Source organism: Podarcis melisellensis, assembly GCF_964234715.1.
Source record: "Podarcis melisellensis genome assembly, chromosome: 13".
Classification (NCBI taxonomy): Eukaryota; Metazoa; Chordata; class Lepidosauria; order Squamata; family Lacertidae; genus Podarcis; species Podarcis melisellensis.
Genome location: NC_138545.1, coordinates 41,413,920 through 41,429,405, shown reverse-complemented (window position 1 = coordinate 41,429,405; position 15,486 = coordinate 41,413,920). Strand labels below are relative to the sequence as shown.

The following is a 15,486-nucleotide window of genomic DNA, read 5'->3' as shown; positions in this document are numbered from 1 at the left end:
AGGGATCCAAAGGGTTCACATCCTCCAGACATGCCTGGAGTTGTTCAGCAACCACCCGCTCAATCACCTTGCCCAGGAATGGAAGATTTGAGACTGGGCGATAGTTGGCCATAGTGGCCAGGACCAAAAATCCTTTTTTAAGAAGCGGTTTAATAACCGCCACTTTACAGGGTTCAGGGAAAACTCCCTTGCAGAGGGAAGCATTCACCACCCCGCAGAGCCCATCGCCCAGCCCTTCCCGGCTTGCTTTTATGAGGCAGGATGGGCAGGGATCGAGGAGACAGGTGGTCAGTTTCAGTCATCCAAAAAGCCTGTCCACATACTCATAGGTAACAGGTTGAAACTGATCCCATTCAACCTGACTCAGACAAGATCTCTGGCACCTCAACCATGCTACTATGATGGAGAGCCAGGAGTCAGCAAACGTTTTCAGCAGGGGGCCGGTCCACCGTCCCTCAGACCTTGTTGGGGCCAAATTCCTATGCCCCACAAATAACCCAGAGATGCATTTTAAATAAAAGCACACATTCTACTCATGTAAAAACACCAGGCAGGCCCCACAAATAACCCAGAGATTCATTTTAAATAAAAGGACACATTCTACTCATGTAAAAACACACTGATTATCGGACTGTCCGCAGGCTGGATCCGGCCCCTGGGCCTTAGTTTGCCTACCCATGGTGGAGACTATTCATTCTTCCAAATCTGAGCAATTTTTCCTGCAAAAAACCTTTGCAAAATAATTACAGGAGATCCCCACCAACCCTGATGTCGAAGGTGGTTCTGTTAAGACTATGAACCACCTGAAGGTATCTCCTGGAACTGTTTTCTACAGGTGCAACAGAGGTGGCAAAGAGGATCGCTATCACCACATGGTAGGTTTTACGTTGAGCTCTAACCCATGTTTGGTCCTTTTTGGAATGAGTTTTTAATGCTATGAGCATTAATCTGGACTAGACAAATTATGGGCACACCCACGCAATCCACGAACGCACAATCCACAAAATCACAAACTGGTTTCTACATGCACAAGAGGGAGGGAGAATATTGTATCCTGAATCCGAGAACACACACAGAAACTCCAAAGCCATAACCCATCAGATCCCCAGTGGAGGCCTGGAAAAAGCATGCTCAACAAGCCTTGTGCATCCACAGGTGTGGCCCAATGCGCGTGTGACACTGTACCGCATTTATATGCCCTATTTGAATCAGGGAAAGTAGCAGCAAACCGACCAGATGTTTTTGCGTATACACAAGAGATACTCCTGTCGTGTAACAGTAAGCTTGGAGACAGCTTGTGTGGTTTATCAGAGAGAGAGCTATTGAACAAGTAGTAGTCTGAAAATCACAGCGCCTATGGGGATCTCAGAAACTCAATGGGATCCCACACAGAAAGCAACCTAGCGCACACAACAGGACTTGGGTATATACAGCTGTTGGGACAAATATTTAAATCTGTAAGAGCCCTGCTAGATCAGACCAAGAGATGGCCTAATCCAGCATCTTTCTTCTGGCATCGGCTAGCCAAACACTTCCAAGAGGCTCTCAAGGCAATATTCATACCCTATTGTCTGCCATAGGACCAAAGGTAAGTTGACTCATAGAGGCTCAACAGAGACAGACAGCTGGGGGAGGGAGGGAACCCAGTCTCCATACATTTGTCTAATCCCCTTTTAAATCCATCTAAGTCTATGGCAAAAGGGTGGCGCTGTGGTCTAAACCACAGAGCCTAGGGCTTGCCGATCAGAAGGTCGGCGGTTCAAATCCCCGCGACATGGTGAGCTCCCGTTGCTCGGTCCCTGCTCCTGCCAACCTAGCAGTTTGAAAGCATGCCAAAGTGCAAGTAAATAGGTACCACTCCGGCGGGAAGGTAAATGGCGTTTCCATGCGCTGCTTTGGTTTGCCAGAAGCGGCTTAGTCATGCTGGCCACATGACCCAGAAGCTGTACGCCGGCTCCTTCGGCCAGTAAAGCAAGATGAGCACCGCAACCCCAGAGTCGTCCACGAATGGACCAAACGGTCAGGGGTCCCTTTACCTCTACGTCTATGGCCACCACTACACCTTGTGGCAGGGAATTCCATAAATTATGTCTTGTGGGAAGATGCACAGTCCTTTTTAATTTACAGTGGTACCTCGGGTTAAGTACTTAATTCGTTCCGGAGGTCCGTTCTTAACCTGAAACTGTTCTTAACCTGAATCACCACTTTAGCTAATGGGGCCTCCTGCTGCTGCAGCACTGCTGGAGCACAATTTCTGTTCTTATCCTGAAGCAAAGTACTTAATCTGAGGTACTATTTCTGGGTTAGCAGAGTCTGTAACCTGAAGCGTATGTAGCCTGAGGTGTATGTAACCCGAGGTACCACTGTACTGCCAATCTCAATGGGTTTCTACGTTCCATACTAGGGTGAGAATGTTTTCTCTCTATATATTTTCATATTATGCATGGTTTTCATTCATGTTATTGAGCCAGTGTGGTGTAGTGGTTAAGAGCGGTAGTCTCGTAATCTGGGGAACCGGGTTCGTGTCTCCACTCCTCCACATGCAGCTGCTGGGTGACCTTGGGCCAGTCACACTTCTTTGAAGTCTCTCAGCCCCACTCACCTCACAGAGTGTTTGTTGTGGGGGAGGAAGGGAAAGGAGAATGTTAGCCGCTTTGAGACTCCTTAAAGGGAGTGAAAGGCAGGATATCAAATCCAAACTCTTCTTCTTCTGTGTGATCTGTATCATGTCTCCCCTCCAACTAAATAAAAAACCCCAGATTTGAACTTTTTTGCCTCTTATGTCCCCAAATATACCATTTATAATCTATGAATGATCTATGAAGAGATACACACCATCCATGATGTATGGAAGTGAGAGCTGGACCATAAAGAAGGCTGATCGCCGAAGAATTGATGCTTTTGAATTATGGTGCTGGAGGAGACTCTTGAGAGTCCCATGGACTGCAAGAAGATCAAACCTCTCCATTCTTAAGGAAATCAGCCCTGAGTGCTCACTGGAAGGACAGGTCGTGAAGCTGAGACTCCAATACTTTGGCCACCTCATGAGAAGAGAAGAGAAGACTCCCTGGTAAAGACCCTGATGTTGGGAAAGATGGAGGGCACAAGGGGAAGGGGATGACAGAGGACGAGATGGTTGGACAGTGTTCTCGAAGCTTCCAGCATGAGTTTGACCAAACTGCGGGATGCAGTGGAAAATAGGAGTGCCTGGAGTGCTCTGGTCCATGGTGTCACGAAGAGTCGGACACGACTAAACAACAACAGCATAGGTTTAAAGAAACGTGGGTCTTCCTTCAACTTACCCACGACTTCCAAATTATTTTTAATCTCAAAGGATGTGTTTGTTTTCAGAAGGTTTAAACGTACCTCTCTACCTGCAGCACAAGAGTCAGTTCAAGGGGAGCAGGTGGCAGTGCCACAATGATGGTATGTCCACCGTTTTGGCGTAGTTACATGCAGCAAACCGATGTTCACAAGCCAAAGTGGGGAGGTGAGTTAAACTGGCACAAGAACACTCATTCTGAGAGTATATTGAAGCATCTGTTTGAGTTTAAGCAAATAAAACATTTTGCAGCCCAGTGACTCCACAGGGAAATGCCTCTTGCATCAACTCATCCGATTCAAATTTTCCATTGCATTTCAACTTACATACATGCATAACCCCTACACCCCCCCCCTCTTCCTATTTATTTATAGCTTGGGAAGGAAGCCCCAATTAATCTCACAGACTCACAGGGTCCACATACACTTAATTAACTGCACAGTAAAGTTAACAGTCTAGCAGGCAGGGATGTGAGCATTTCCGATTTCACAAATCGGTACTGGGCGCAGAATTCAGGACCCCAAGACTAACTGGATTCCTTTTCCTTTTCTCTGCCTTGGTTTAAGGAACTCGGCTGCTAGTGCAAAACTCTCTGAAGGCAGATTTCAAACCAATGTGAGCAATGCCAGGTAATATCCCAAAAGCCAGTCCTGGGGGTAGGTGATGGGCAGACTGGGTCTTCAGCACAGCTCTAACGCCCCGCTAAGTATATATGGCAAATTTGCTTAACTACATGTCCTTTATACAAGTCACAGAATTGAGCTTTTCGTGGAGCAGAATTTGGGAGATCCTGGTGCCATTTCAAACCCTACGAAGTATACACTGAGGAATACAACGAGGATGTATCCCTCCGGAAATTGTTATAAACAGGTGAACAGTCAACCCCAGCGTTGACTGTTCTCGCAAATAATCTTATACCGTAGGAAAACACTGAAATGTACATGGGAAAAACCACTTTGCTGATGGAAATGCTGGATTTCAATAGTGCCACACCACCCCTTTCCTTCCACCCCATGCACTACTGGGGAGACATGTGGGAATGGTTTTAGGTCAGCAGGAGCCCCTCTTTCCGAAAAGGTGCATTAAAGCCCTCTGTGACAGACAGATGGGCCTCAAGCAATTATTATTGCCAAGAGTGTTTAGGAATCCTCTCTTAGGAATCCGGTCCTATTATTTAATCAGTTCTTCAAATGCATTACTTTCAAATTCAGCATCTGGATTCCAAATTTAGCCAATTAAAGGCAGCCCTCTATAGGGAAAGTTTTTTTTTATGTTCGATATTTTATTGTGCACTTATATTTGTTGGAAGCTGCCCAAAGGTAGCTGGAGCAACCCAGTCGGATGGGTGGGGTATAAATAATAAAATTATTATTATCATTTCTACAGAAAACAACATTTCCAGTCACTTGAGGAAAGCACTGCTTAGCCGCACTTTAGTCACCCCTTGGGTTTAAAAAACTTCACATAACGTTGCAAACCAGCATTCCTTACAGCGGAATCATCCTGACGGGAGTTCGAAATGTCGTTCTTTTTGACGAGGAAGACTGTGGGAAGAAGAGGAAGGTCAAAGAGGGGGGAAGGGAGCAGCCTGAGATAATGAGCCATTCATAAGGAAAGGGTAACGGACAGCGTAGCTTCATGCAAAGATGATGCAACGGCCGTCCTACTCAAGTGGTCAGCACTAAATCCAGCCACTCACCCTCTGACGAGACCATTGAGCCTCTGTGACACACACAAGCACTATGAAAAGAAGCAGAGTTCCTGGTATAGCTTAGCTATAGATTACTAATGCCGCCTGGTGTGATTCTAGCGAACTTTGATCCACCAGTTTTGACTGATGTTCTGGTTTCATCTTTATGGGATTAGCTGCTGCGTTAGTTTCTCTTTTTATGTAATGATGTTTTACTGCTTTATTCTACCCTGATTTCCATTTTTATAGCTTTAAAATACCTGACGGTATTTTATTTGTTAACTGCTTTGAACTTTTTTGAAAAGTGGGGTGGGAGTGTTTTAAATGAATGAATGAAATTGGGACACTTGGTACCACTCGCTCTGCAATATAGCTGTAAAAACTATGCTCGATTTGAAATTTCAACAAGGACTAGAACCAACAGACGTTGGCATTCCCTTACGACGTATAGAGCGGAACCATGATTTTCAAGACAGTCCTCACCTCAAGCCTGACAAATCTGGAACTATGCTTGATGATAGTCTCTACTTGGGCTTTTGTTATTTTAACTTATGTGCAACTACTTAATTCTATGTCTGTCAGCCTGGAAGCTCAGTTGTTTGGAGTGCGGTGCTGATGATACCAAGCTTGCAGGTTCAATCCCCATATAGGACAGCTGCATATTCCCTCAGGGTCCCTTCCAACTCTATGGTTCTACATGCTTATTGTTTTTCATCTTTTAATTTTTGTATGTTTTCATAATTGGTTATCTCCATTTTATTTACAGATAGGTAGCCGTGTTGGTCTGCCATAGTCAAAACAAAAAAAAATCCTTCCAGTAGCACCTTAAAGACCAACTAAGTTAGTTCTTGGTATGAGCTTTCGTGTGCATGCACACTTCTTCAGATACACTGAAACAGAAGTCACCAGACCCTTCTATATAGTGAGAAGGTGGGGAGGGGTATTACTCAGAAGGGTGGTGGGAATGGGTGATTGGCAGATAGCTGTGATGAGCCGTTGACGACTCTTAACGACTGCAAAAGGTCTTACAGGAAAAAGCAAGGGGTGAGAAGGTGAAAAATGGCTTTGTCAACTTATTACCAAACTTAAAACCATGGAGAGACCTGGTCTGAACAAAGACATTGGATTCTTATCTCATTATACATGACAAAGCCATTTTTCACCTTCTCACCCCTTGCTTTTTCCTGTAAGACCTTTTGCAGTCGTTAAGAGTCGTCAACAGGCTCATCACAGCTATCTGCCAATCACCCATTCCCACCACCCTTCTGAGTAATACCCCTCCCCACCTTCTCACTATATAGAAGGGTCTGGTGACTTCTGTTTCAGTGTATCTGAAGAAGTGTGCATGCACACGAAAGCTCATACCAAGAACTATCTCCATTTTATATACATTTTAAAATGAAATAATAATCATAAACTTTACCCTCCCCAAAAATATGAATGAATAAAATAGGTGAAAGACTTAAAATACTCTAACGTCCCAAAGGGCAAGGCTAGATCATTCTAATGGACTTCAACGGACATTAGAATAAACATTTTAATGTTTAAGAGCGGTTCAAGAAAAGAACTCAGCTGGGGGAGTGCGCTTGTTTGCTGGAGATCTTCAAACAGAGGTTGGAAAGACGTCTGTTGGAGGAACCTTTGTTCTGAGCAGGGGATTGGACTACGACAGTCCAACGTGCTCTGTCCCGACTCTATGCTTCTAAAAACATATCTGCGAACGTTCCGACTTTGGAATGGTGCCTACCAGTAGGTTCATCCACAAAACACAGTCTCAACTCATTCCATCCCACCTACCCCAAATCCCGATTGCAAATGCTGTTTCATCATATGGAGAAGGAGGAAGGATCTCCCACAACCTGGATGCCACACAGTTCCCCTAACCTAGATCCCAAGTTTGGACCCCCCTGCATTGATGTCCTGAACCCACGTAGTCCAAGGAGAACAACAGGTGGCAGTTTCATTCCTTATTGGGCAAAGCACTCAAGTTACTGCGTCTCCCAAGGTGCACACATCAAATCTACTAGATAGGTAGCTGGACATCTACTCTTTAGGTCTGTGCGCTGAACTCGTGCCTTAGGTATAACGAAGTGCCTATGGTACATTAAGTTTTGTTCAGCAATCTTAACTAAGCCCCACCGAAAAGGAACTGTGGTGGTACTACCAAACCCCACGCCGAGCTCACTCAGAACAACAAAGTTTGCACAAAACATTATTTAATAATACGCAAAATTAACCTCCAAGAGGGGACAAAAATGAACACAGCACCTCATTGACTGGAGTGGGAGGGTCTGAAAACGTTTTAGAGGCTAAGATTTGGTTCTAGGCTCACTCATGCTTAGAGATGACCCATCAAGTAACTGGATGATCTTGACAAATGGAGAGCTGGGACGGTAACGGCAAAAAAGAAATTAATCCAAGGCCAAATGTGAAATATTCCACATTTTGAAATCTTAGAAAAGTAGCAGCAAAAGGACGAGTGTGGTAGGACTGGAAAAGAGCCACTGGTTTACTGAATCATGAACCTTTGTGGACAGGAAATACTTGTTCAGATGTGCGGAGCAGCCTGAGGATGTGGTGAATACTCCTGAGCAACAGCGGAAGTTCAGCTGTGTGCCAAAGGTAGCAGGAATGCAAAATACAAGAATACTTAGCATGGTTACAACATACAATGCATGCATCCAAAAAAAACCCCAAAAACAAAAAATAAACCAAGAAATAGTCTACACAATACATTTAAGCTGTATACCAAACAAACAATTCCATGGCACCATAAAATCAAATGGAGTATGTAACCAGTCATTTGCTATTTCAAATCCTTAGAAGTGTGGGCAAATTTGCAAGCAAAATGCAGTTCTGCAGCTTTTACTCAGCTGACCTTCTATATTTGTTTGGATCTTCCCCCTCCCCCAAACTATCAGGCTACCAAATACACGTGTACATGACAATTTAATGGGTATTTATAGTTTTATCTTTTTTAAAAAATTGAAACCCTCTTGCCTATGCTAAGCTGAAAAACCCCAACAACCGTTTTCAAAAGGTGAAGATTTATCAGGAAGGAATAATGCAATGCTGTTAATCTCCATCCCTTCTACACTCCATATGCCTCCCAAAACACTTTAATTCAATTAAAGATTTTGCATCAGTGGGTTCAAACCCACAAAGTTCACGGCTGCAATGTTCCCTCTGTCGAAACCCCCCTGGGGAAAAAACTACAAATCAATATCCTGTTCAGACCTAGAACTTGAACTGCGTATTTTCTTTTTCCTTTAAAAAACAAACAAACGAAACTCCCATATCTGTTCTTGAAAGCCAAGCTCACTCAAAAGATCCAAAGTTCTCCCCCCATTAATGGATGCTTCTTTTGTTGAAAGGACGAGTCTGTGTCTGCATGCATCTGGCGCGAATACTTACCGTCTCCAGCCGTTTCCAGGAGGGGGGGAAACCAGCTCAAGCCAAGGAGGCATCGAGAGATATGGGACGTAAAAGGACAATGAAGCAGGACAAACATCGGAACGCTTCTAAATGTGGCAGAATCGTCATTAGGACAACAGGCATTCCCAGGGAAGCCGAATGCTTTCCGCGCTCATGAGAAAACAAGTTTTGACAGCGGAAGAAAGACGTTCCAGGCTCGCTATTGTTTGAGGCAACCCGGCACAGCCCTTTTCTCCTCCCCCTATTACAGGGCATGAACATTATATGCATCTCGACCACTCAGCGGGGGTGACGCGCAGCTGTCTTTCACGGAGGCAGATTATGAGTAACAACAACCTGAAACGTGTCTGTACCAACCCCTTTGCATTCATAGCCTTGCAATCTTCCCCCAGCCTACCGGGTGAGATGATTGTGTTACGGAAAGAGTTTGGGGTAGTAAAATATCTCTTTCATCTCTCTCCCGCCCCCCCGCAATTAAAGGAAACACCCCTCATTTGCTCAGTCCAGACACAGCTATCACAGCCAAGAACCACAACAGAAAACATCAAGACAGAAATTCCAGGGAGACAAAGGCTGCAGTCCTACGCATATTTACTAGGAAGTTAAGTCTCACTGAAACTCGGTGAGATTCACTTCCTATGATACACGTTGAGCATCATTCTAAACATAAGGAGCCATATAACGTCTGATCTATTTGGGGTACACAAAATCTGTTTATAGAAACTGAATCCTGGCTGTTGCTCTGTTTAGTAGTACATTCATTCATTCATTCATTCTACTATTAATTGAATTTATATACCACCCTATACCAGGGGTCTCAATGCGGTTTACAGAACGCTGCATCAATAAAAATAAAAATAAACTATTTAGTACTGAATAACCCCCTTGACCACTTGACCTCTTAATGGCTTTGCACATGAAAGGGAAATGTAATAGGTTACTGATCCTAAGGTTTACATCAGGGGTCAGGAACCTTTTCCAGCCGTGGGCCAGTCCACCATCCCTCAGACCATGTGGGGGGCCGGACTATATTTTTTTGGGGGGGGGATTGAACGAATTCCTATGCCCCACAAATAACCCAGAGATGCATTTTAAATAAAAGGACACATTCTACTCATGTAAAAACATGCTGATTTTCAGACCGTCCATAGGCCGGATTGAGAAGGCGATTGGGCCGGATCCAGCCCCCAGGCCTTAGGTTGCCTACCCCTGGGTTTACATGAATACACAGTAACGGTGGCACTATAGAGGACCTTGGTTGCCAAGCCAGATTGTGCTGGCACAGAGCCTTCAAATTCAACAGTTGCACAGACAATATACGAACTTCACCTGAAAGCCAACTCAAGAGTGGCACACAAGATGCCTGGCTGCCTTTGCAATACGTAACTACTGTGAGTGTGGATCTTATGACTCCCAAATTTATTAAAGAGAAGAGGAAATACCCCTTATGACTAGTGCATGACTTAGTCATGAAAAGACTAAGGACTCATCCACGCTTTCCATTAAGTGTAGACCTAGCTGTTCAGTTTTCAGTTTGGTCCGGGACTGGTCACTCCCACTTGAGTTTCTGCCTCAGGTTTTACTTGGGGAAAGACCCCTGCAAACACACCTTTTCCCATTCATTAATTCAGTCCGCTGTTCAGAATGTCTCCACCTCCAGCTCTGCCCACCCGTGGCAGAAGGGTTGAGCAAGCACAATTCCCCTCTCAATTAAGGGTGTCTTTGCGCTAAACTTTCAGACCTGCCCACAAGCAAAGCACAGTGAAGGACTGAGTCCATGCATTTTGGTTTCCTTTTTTGCACTAAAACTGGAATTAATGGGGGCAGGGAGTTATACATCTTCAAACTGTTCAGCTTGTGGGATTAGTTGCCACGAGGTAAGGGTAACTAACTGATGGTTGTCAGCTTAGAAAGGTTCGAGGGAAGATCAGAAGGTATGATTGCTAGCTGCTATTAACCGTGATCTCGAAATGGTCGAACTGTAGACATAGAAGGGACACCAAGGGTCATCTAGTCCAACCACCTGCAAGGCAGGAATCTTAACTAGATCATCCATGACAGATGGTCATCCAACCTCTGCTTAAAAACCTCCAATGAAAGCTCACAACCTAGGGTTGCCATTTTTCAAAAAGTGAAAATCCAGACACAAAATTTGTTGAGGTTTTTTTTTGGGGGGGGGGACTTTTTTGGAGGAGCTTTTTAAAGTTTTGCCCAAAGTATTGCAAGATCTCAAACAAAAATGAAGTTTTTGAGCTATTTTTAAGGAAATTCACCAAAATCTACACTTCCAACACGGGTTGCCATACATCCAGATTTTCCCAGACATTTCAGTGATTTCCGCCCGGAAAAGATTTCCAACAGCTGAACCCCCGCAATATCTGGAAAATTCTGGACGTATGGCAACCCTATCACAACCTCCCACGGAGTCTGTTCCACTGTCAAACAGCTCTTACTATCAGAAAGTTCTTCCTGATGTTTAGCTGTAATCTCTTTTTTTGTGTAACTTGAAGCCATTGGATCAGGCCCTAGCCTCCAGAACAGTAGAAAACACTCTTGCTTCATCCTCCATGCGACAGCCCTTTAGATATTTGAAGACAGCTATCCTATCACCTCTCAGTCTCCTCTTTAGGAGGCTAAACACACCCAATTCCTTCAACCATTCCTCATAAGGCTTGGTTTCCAGACCCTTAATCATCTCAGCCAGCCTCCTCTGCACATGTTCCAGCTTGTTAATATCCTTCTTAAATGGTGGTGCCCAGTTGGGTGGGGTCAACTGTGGAAGAGAGGCCTGTTGCCTTCCTACTCTCTGCTTGTGGCCTTCCTTCCCAGAGGCATTGAGGTGGGCCCTGAGTCTCTCTCAGCAAGCCTGTCCACCCAACTCTTCCTATTATGTCCCCATACACCAGTGGTTCTCGAAGGGTGTGGTGTGCCAAATTGGCATGGCAGGAGAGTATGGCAAATGTGGTGGGCAGATTCAAGGACAATCAAAGAAACATTTAAACATTTCAGTTCCCTATAGTACAGCACATATGCAGAGTATGGATTGGTATCTTTTCAAAATATATTTTCCAACCAATATGGAAGATCAGAAAAAAAACAAAGTCTTCTTTGTTTTGATGAGGAGATTAGCGTTGGTTTGTCTCAAATTAAACCTAGTATAAATGAGATTACCTGGCAAAAAGAAGCTCACACCTCTAATTAGTTTGTATATATACTTAAGGTACGGATGTAAGAGGCTTGTTTATAATCATACTTTGGGAATGATTCATGTTCTTATGTATTATTATTATTCATTCAATTTATAGACTGCCCTTTATCAGAAGATCCCAGGGCGATGTGCAACATTAAAAACACACTGCAGAACATCAGTGATGAAAACATAATGACAGACAGCCTAATACAGTAGTAAAATAATCTTCATAACAACAGTCCACTTCTCCACACTGTCACAGGCCAGAGATTATTTCATAGCCTTAGGCCAGGGTGAAGAGGAATGTTCCTGCCTGGTGCCTAAAGACTTCTTGTGATGGTGCCAGGCAAGATGCTCTGGGGAGAACATCCCACAATTGGAATGTCACTGCCTTGTTTTACGCTTTCGGTATGTCCCATGGTCCCATTATAAAACTGTTATGCTCTATGCCAGGCATGGCCAAACTTGGCCCTCCAGCTGTTTGGGGACTACAACTCCCATCATTCCTAGCTAACAGAACCAGTGGTCAGGGATTATGGGAATTGTAGTCACGGGTGGCGCTGTGGGTTAAACCAGAGCCTAGGACTTGCTGATCAGAAGGTCGGCGGTTCGAATCCCCGCGACAGGGTGAGCTCCCGCTGCTCGGTCCCTGCTCCCGCCAACCTAGCAGTTCAAAAGCACGTCCAAGTGCAAGTAGATAAATAGGTACCGTTCCGGTGGGAAGGTAAACGGCGTTTCCGTGTGCTGCTGTGGTTCTCCAGAAGCGGCTTCGTCATGCTGGCCACATGACCCAGAAGCTGTACACCGGCTCCCTCGGCCAATAAAGCGAGATGAGCGCCGCAACCCCAGAGTTGGTCACGACTGGACCTAATGGTCAGGGCTCCCTTTACCTTAGTCCCAAAACAGCTGGAGGGCCAAGTTTGCCGATGCCTGCTATCTATCTATCTATCTATCTATCTATCTATAAAAGCCCTGCTAGGAGTCGCTCCTTTTTGCTTTTCAATGCATTTCTTACCAATGATAATAATAATCAGTTTGGTGTGAGCCTTATTTCTGAAAGTGTGGCCCAGAGCAGAAAGTTTGAGAACCACTGCCATCCACTAGGCACAGCTTGGGGGCCCAGCTAATCCTATCACCTGCGTCCTCGCTCACCTGTGGGCCCAACCTCTTCACGCTCCCTCCCTCCTACCCACTGATGCCCTCGTTTAATAAATAATAATTTCTTTTTCGCTATATCCTGTTTTGCGCCTAATTTTCTCGCAGCAGCCGACGGTACGGGTAGTTGGAGGAGCATGCTGTGAGCGCGCAGGCTAAAGGGTGGGCGACTTGCAGCCGCCACCCCAGCCCCTCTTTCTCCTCGCCCTCCGGCCACTCCGGGACCTTTGCCCTCGACCACCCCCACTGCCCCCGCCTCCCCCCTCAAGGAAAGAAGCCTGGAAAGGAGCCAAGCGCCGACGAGGCCTGCCCAAGCGGCCATTCCCAAGGTGTCCCCCCTCAGCGCCTCGGCGTTTCTCCCGTGCGCCCGGCGGTCCCTTCCCGCCGCGCCTCCGCGTTTGGGCACTTACCCAAAAAAATGCCCCCCAAGAACTCACCACGAAGAAACCCCCCCCCCCGCGAGACCCTCGAAAGCTCACCTCCATGAGGAGAAGCTTCAGCCCCCTCACGTCCACGTTTCAAGCCCCGCTGCCACCCCGGGACTCCCCACAAATGGAAACCCCCCGCCGCCCCCAAGAAAGCTCTCCTCTCGCTCCTTACCTATTTGCGCGCGCGCTGCCCCCATAACTCGCCGCCCCGCTGGACTCACCCGCCTTCCTCAGGCCATTTCCCCCTCGTGAGGGGGATGGCGGGTCCGCTCCCGGTCCTGAGGGGGCGAACCCCAGCCCCGCTCTTGGCAGCCTCTCGTGGCTGTTCAGGAGACGGCGAGCCGGATACGACCGTCGGGATTTCCCCCTCCCCTTCTCCCTCTCTCTCCACCTCCCAGGAGAAGGAGCAAAGGGAGGGGGTAGCAAAAGCATCCCGTCCCTCCTCCCGCCCCCCCTTGCAACAGCGTCATTTATGGAGCCTCTTGCAAAAGAATGAAACGTTAAAACATTTGCAAAACCCGAATAAGTGGCTGACTTCTATCTTCTTCTTTTCTCCTCCTTTTCCCTCCCTCGCCCGCGCACGGAGCGAGCAGCGTGGCTTTTGCAAAACGCCGTGCAATTGCCTGGCACGCGCGGGGCGAATTGCAACCGACCTGCTACTATCGACGCTTCTTTTGGTTTTGCAAACTTGAAAACTCAATCGATCTACACTCATTTGCAGCAGCCGTGTTCTGGGAGGGTTTGGCCAGCTCGCAAAGACGCACAGGTGCAAGCATTGTCCCATTATGATCACGGCCGAGTCCTTTGCTCGTGCCATTACAGAAGAGGGGGAAAGGACGCCTTTTAAAATTGCAAACGATTATTGATATGATTGCTAGGTTTTGGATGGCAAAAAAGACGCGAGGTGAAACTTGCAAAAGCTCCACCTCCTGTGCTGAGCTCCCGCCCCATATTATTGGAACTGCAAAACGCGTTTATTTGAATGGTTTCCGACCAGACAACGCAAATAAAGACGCCTTGCAATCAGTATGTCCTGCACCACTGATGCCCACAGCCGAAGACACGCGCTATAATGCATCGCTCGCTCATACTGTACTGGATCTGCTACATACCTATGGAGGAGGAAAGTGTTGCTGAACAACATCTGCAGCAGCAAAATGCATCTAGAATGCCGACGCAAAACAAAAATTAAATTTGCACCTACTTCTTGTGCTTGCCTGGTGCTTTCTGAGCAATCACAGCTGTCCGATACACAGTAATTTAAACATTCAGTCCAGTATAGAGTTACAAGCACGGAATTCAAAGCACACTTTTGTTGTTGCTGGTTTACAGCCACTGCGCACTCTACAAACCCAAAATGCAAGCACCGTGTCATTTGGAGCTTCAGCCTCAAAAGTAGAAATATCTACTCAGTAAATGTCTAATCCGCATTATGTGAAGGCAGAATGCCAATTGCCCGGAATTTGCACACTAAGATGTACAACTCTGATTTGCATCCTAAAAAGCAACTGTGCAATGTGTGGAATTTTGCATAACCTGAATGGCGATTGTACAGAACCGACAGCCTTTATACCAGGCATAGGCAAACTCGGGCCCCCCAGATGTTTTGGAACTGCAGTTCCCATCATCCCTGACCACTGGTCCTGTTAGGGATGATGGGAGTTGTGGTCCCAAAACATCTGGAGGGCCGAGTTTGCCTATGCCTGCTCATAGCTGTCAACTTACAGATTTGAAAATAAGGGACCAGCAGCCTCGAAAATAAGGGATCAGCAGCCAAAATAAGGGATCAACAATTACTTTGATAAAATACATATTTTGTTGCGTGCAAATGGCTTTATATACCTGTTAGGTCCATAAATTACTATATAGCATATATTCAACACAAAAAAAGCATCAATTTGTTGCTGACAAAGAACAGCTGGACATAAAAAGGGCCCCATTACCTTCAGTAGCTTATTTAAGGGACATCATCAATAAGGGACAGCAGCGGGACATGGCGCTGAGATAAGGGACTGTCCCGCCAAATAAGGGACACTTGACAGCTATGTGCCTGCTTAATGCTCAATGCATATTACATAGCTAAAATGCCAGCATTTCTCTGCTAAAAGCCCATTATATTTTGCATAACCATACCCATGTCCCAGCGCATGCCATTTGCATGCTCAGATACTCCACCAGTAGATTTCAGCACAGGGGAATTTTGCACACTCACGTCCTCCGATTTGGATTTGCAACTGACAATCCCGGGTGGCTGGCATTTAAAACG

General features: G+C 46.0%; 1 protein-coding gene across 4 annotated transcripts in view; it reads right to left on the bottom strand.

The window, feature by feature from the left end:
• The window catches only part of GJC1 (gap junction protein gamma 1), a 37,129-nt gene extending 22,879 nt beyond the window's left edge, over positions 1–14,250 (bottom strand). The window contains exon 1 of one of the 4 annotated variants that reach the window (XM_081884289.1): positions 13,874–14,250. The gene's annotated coding sequence lies outside the window, so the exon portion shown is untranslated. Of the gene's footprint in view, positions 1–8,426; positions 8,674–13,392; positions 13,655–13,873 lie in introns of those variants that run through there. The other 3 variants (XM_081884286.1, XM_081884287.1, XM_081884288.1) reach the window with 3 other exon arrangements.
• Positions 14,251–15,486: the final 1,236 nt, after the last annotated feature.